The sequence below is a fragment of the Peromyscus maniculatus genome, chromosome 17, assembly GCF_049852395.1.
Source record: "Peromyscus maniculatus bairdii isolate BWxNUB_F1_BW_parent chromosome 17, HU_Pman_BW_mat_3.1, whole genome shotgun sequence".
Classification (NCBI taxonomy): domain Eukaryota; kingdom Metazoa; phylum Chordata; class Mammalia; order Rodentia; family Cricetidae; genus Peromyscus; species Peromyscus maniculatus.
Window position 1 is genome coordinate 59,714,538 of NC_134868.1, and position 5,314 is coordinate 59,719,851.

Here is a 5,314-nt window from a genome sequence, read left to right on the forward strand (position 1 = left end):
TTAGATAAAGTTGAGCATCTTTAATCTTGAATATCAGCAGGCCCTAGTTGCTTCTTTATCATTTTTACACTTCTAAATAAGCTCTTTCCCCTGACACTACCAAGACGCATAGGGTCATGACTCCACTGATGATGGTCTGGCTACAGAATGCCTGTGGGGGAAGAAGCTTTGTCTACATGCATGTTTTGTTTTTGCTAAACATCACGGTGTGCCTGAGGACATAGCTAAATGGGGAACTCAGAGCAGACGTCAGAGTTGGCAATATGGTGAAGAAATTCGCTTCTGGTGATCTCGAGAGACAACAGCTTCCTCTGGTTGTACAGCCATGGGACCACCAGGCAGGGTCCTGGCCTGGCTGAGCTGGAAATCTACTTTGTTTCCTGCTGGTTGGATCTATGAAAATATCTGAAGAGTTCTAGGAGAGCCGTGGCTATTTCCTGGTGCCATCTGGGGTTGGCATTGGACATGATGTTGTTGTTGTTGTTTTTTCCTTAGTTTATTTAACTTCTGTTTTTGAGGGGGAAGGGATATGAAGTGGGTAGGCCTTTATTATAAGACATTTTCCTTCCTCTCTGATAATACCTGGAAGGGAAATAAAAGGTACAAACTGCAAACGAGGCTGTTAACATTCTTCCTTATTTTCAATTCGTTCCCAGATCTGGGAAAGACTGTCATCAGTATTTTTAAGTGTTCGGAGTTTTATCCCTTATGTTCACATTCGTGTTTTCTTTCTTGGTGCTGCCTTTGGTTTGGGAGAAGTGTCACCACGGGACATGGGTTTGCAATGGAATGTACGGCTGATGATCAATGAGCAGTACAGGAAAGTGTGTGTGTGTGTGTGTGTGTGTGTGTGTGTGTGTGTGTGTGTGTATGGTGTGTGTGTGTGTATGTGTGTATGTATGTGTGTGTGTGTATGTGTGTGTGTGTGTGTGTGTGTGTGTGTGTGTGTGTGTGTGTATGGTGGCCTTGGTTGTTGCTGCAAGGGGAAGGAATGTGTGCTGACCCCCTCTGCTCACTCCATCACCGGCCCTGGGAGCTCCTCTGTGTGACTGGGTTGCTGCCCACTCCAAAGAAGATTTATTACTTCAATGTCCATGAGATCGAGTTGCATCTAATCTGACGCTGGACGCCAGGAAACCCATCCCCTCTTTTCTGTTTGTGTTTTAATCCCCTTGGCCATGAAGGTAAATGTTCATGATATCAGCTTCAATGTCATCTTTTCGGGGTAAAGATCTGGCACCCAAAACAAAGGGGCAAATGTGCAGGACAGGAGATTGAGATGCCAAGTGTCTAGGGAACCCGGAGTAAGTGATGATGGAGGGCGGGGCAGGAGGTGGGGAACTCACGGTGTGTAGGGAACACTCAGCGGGGACAGCTTCCAGCCTCATAAGGCATGACACTATTAGGAGGTGTGGCCTTGTTGGAGGAAGCGTGTCACTGTGGAGGTGGGCTTTCAGGTCTCCTATGCTCAAGATACCACTTAGTGTCACATTCCATTTCCTGTTGCCTTCTGATCAAGATGTAGCCAGCACCATGTCTGCCTGCACGCTGCCATGCTCCTTGCCATGACAATAATGGATGAAACCTCCAAAACTGTAAGTGAGCCACCACCTCAATTAAATGTTTTCCTTTATAAGAGTTGCCGTGGTCAGGGTGTCTCTTCACAGCAACAGAAACCCTAACTAAGACACCTTGTGACCCAGTTCTTTTAGAAGGTTCCACAACCTTCCCAAACCAAGTGCTTAAACACATGTGCCTATGAAGGACATTTCACATTCAAACTACAGTTGTGCTGGCCCATCACCTCCTTCAGAGGCCATGTGGTCCTTGGCATGGCTGGCCTGGAAATCTCAGGAGAAGGCCTGTCAGCATCTCTGTTCAGATCAAAGGCTGATTTCAATCTGCAGGACCTCCTGTCACATTCCTTAGGACTTCTTAGGTTTACAGTCACAGACAGCCCAAATCAAACCCATTAAGCCACACCCACAAGATGGTTGAAGACTCGTTTCCTGTCCCAGAGGCTCAGAGTCTGTGTGTCTGTAGGTCAGGAGAAGTGCTCTTGTAGAAGAAGGTCAGAGGTGCCAGAGCTGAGCTGAGCGGTGGCATCAGGGAGGGGGTGGTGATGAGTCCCTTAAATTCCAACACCCCAGGCATGGTAGGTTTCTTTTTTCTGGTTTTCTCCTTCCCTTATGTGGAATACTGTTGGCGACCCCTTTAACTCCGTCCTTCCATGTCGATTTTCTAAAGGAACAAAAGAGACACAGGAAGGAGCCCACAGGGGTCACTGATGTGGCCACACACAAAGCAGGAGGCTGTGAATCCTGGTGTCTTTTGCAAGAAGAACTTGAAAGAATGCACATCTTCTAAAAACCTTGATGGCACGGGCTGGGCATGGTGTCACATGTCTGTGTTTTAAGCATTCGGGAGGCGAAGGCAGGAGGATCAGGAGTTCAAGGCAAATAAAGGCAGCACAAGACCTGATCTAAAAACAAAACAAAACAAAAAAGCAGGAGGTGACGGCATGGAGGGGGTCGTGGGTGGAGCAGGAGGTGAAGGTATGGGGGGGGGTTGTGGGTGGAGCAGGAGGTGAAGGCATGGGGGCATCGTGGGTGAGAAAGGAGGTGAAGGCATGGAGGGGGCCCTGGGTGGAGCAGGAAGTGAAGGCATGGAGAGGGTCACAGGTAGAGGAGCAAGAGGTGTATCAAACACATTTTGTAGGGACAGCTATTTCTAGAATGGCCCACCTCACATTGGCCCATTGGCCAACCGTGGTCCATTTAGTGGCTCACTCCGATGGGTGTACAATGGCATCTAGGTATACAGAGGAACCTGAAACTCCACAAGTAACCAAATCGTTATCATTGGAGAACGAAGGTCGCTATCCATGGCCTGTGCCCCTGCTCACTCTACAGCAGGGTTAGCCATGTTTGACCCAGTCCTGTGATGGCTGGCTTTTCGGGACAGTTTTCTATAGGGTTCCGTCTTTCAGTCCAGGAGGCTGCATGCCCGTCAACTCTTGGGAGCTGTGGGGCTGTGGTGGTTGGGTTACATCAGTCCCTGAGTCCCTGCTGTAAGCAACCCCACAAGCAGCACACACCCAGTCTAGACCCATAGGTAGACGTTTAGGGAAAGCTTGAAGAGTCGTTCTCTTTTTCTTTCTAGAAAATACTGTTTTCATGTCAGGGAGTCCAAGGGAACTGAGTCAGGGCCCAGCAGGTGTGACTCGTCCCTTCAGATAATTTGTGAAACGAGGCTTTGCAAATGGACCCAGCCATGAAGAAGTCCTTCGGTTTCTCCGATGGGAGCCGGTCTTGAGCCAAAGCACTGTTTTCCTCCAGCTGGCGTGCAGAAGAATGCCCTTAGCAATCAGCTTCTCTCCCACGGTGAGCTTCACAGACCTGGAGGGGAAAAAAAAATCCCACTTCCTCTCCCCTCCTGATGTCCCTTGACTGTAATTTGAGAGTTCGAGGATGTTAGAGGTCAGGGTCTCATTCCTTTGACAAGTTCTGACTATAAACTAGCAAGTACAATGCAAAATTTAAACCAACTGTAGGGAGAAAGAAGTACAGAGGCTGGCCACTGGGGCAGGGAGTTGCTTGCAATTTGAGGATTAGAGCAGGTTGACCAAGGAATGCTCATGTGATGGAATCGTCCTGCATCCTGATTGTGACTGTGGATGTGGAAGTGTCCTTGTGGTAAAGTCACACTGAGCTAAACATCCACAGACGTGTGAGCGCAACTGACGTCATGGTTTGAATGTGAAATGTCCCCCTGCAAACATCTGGTGACACTGTTTGGGGAGAATGTGGGAGTTTGGGAACATGGGATTGACTTCACTGGCCAACCCAGGGCCTTGAGGGCAGAGCTAGTGAGCTGTAGAGAGACGGTTCAGGCCCAGGTTCTCTCTTTTCCTAACCCACTAAGTTCATAACAGTTCGCAAAGCAATCTCTTGCCACCATGGATGGCGTCCTAGCTGCCACACTGTCCTCTCCATGAGACTGTGGGCTGAAGTAAACACCTTTCTGCCCAGTTTGCTTCTGTCAGACATTTTTCCCACGGATGGGAGGTTGCCACTCCAGCTGGGGAAATCACTGATGGGAGGGTGGGACAGTGCTGGTACCCAGCTTGTCCGATTGTTCTCTACACAGCTGCAAAAGATGTTATCATCCACGCAAACTCAGCAAATGGAGCCCAGGCTCTTGCCCCTGGATTTCTTAAAACTGTATTTGAATCTACATTTATTTTGACAAACTTTTAATGAAAAAGTTATATTTATCCCTAAATATAATTTCCAAGTTTCTGAAAGTTGACAGAGCAATGGGGGAAACACCGTCTGATAAAACGCAGAAGTGGAAACGGCATCTTGATCGTTTTAACTGTGGAGAACCTTTTCCAGATGCTTCCACCAACAGCATAAAAATCGATTCATACACACTCTTTTGGGGCTGAAAGATGGTGCCCCATGGAGGTCCTGAGACAGACACATGTGGAGATCTAAGCTCTTGGGGCTGTGCTGGGGAGAACACTTCATTTCTTCCTGATTACAAGCAAGTGCTGTTTATAGAATGTTGGAAAAGGAAAGTACAAAGAAAGAAAACATGCTCCAACCCCAGGGGGTGGGGGTGGGGTGGGGCAGAGACAGCCGTTCCAACATTAAGCATATACACCGGCTTTTTTTCTTCTCTATTCAAATATAGGTTTATGTGCCCCAAGTAACAACATTTCTGTGGATTTATAATGTATCCTTAAGTACGGCTGGGTAAGTTTGGTGTTTTGGCAGTATCCATCCATCCCTACGGGGTTCCGGTTGATTGGTGACATGTCTCTTCTGATGCCAACATTATGCAACAATATGAGTGTGAAATATTTTATCATCCTAGACTGGACTCCACGGGAGTAACCATTTGCTTGGTGTTGAGTGGGTAGGTTGTTTTGAACTGTTGTTTATGAATCATGCTATAAGGAAACCAATAATGCCATTTCCCCTGAATTTGGGGCTCTGTCTTTAGAGTGGACTCCCAGGAAAACGATGAATGGGTAATGATTACCGCTTGCCAGACCTTTGGCGTGCATTGTAAACAGCTTTCTGAATGGGCTGTGGTCTTCCAGCTCACACTATGCAGGGTGTACAGGCTTCCAACTGTAAGCCCTACTCAACGATTCTGATGCCCTAGATGATACTGTTTTAAACACAAAGTGAGTAAGGAACTTTCCTGTAGTCAGAAGTTTTTCTGTGTCCCACCCGGTCTGCAGCCACTCAGACCCAAGGAAACACACAGAAGCTTATATTAATTATAACTGCATGGCCCTTAC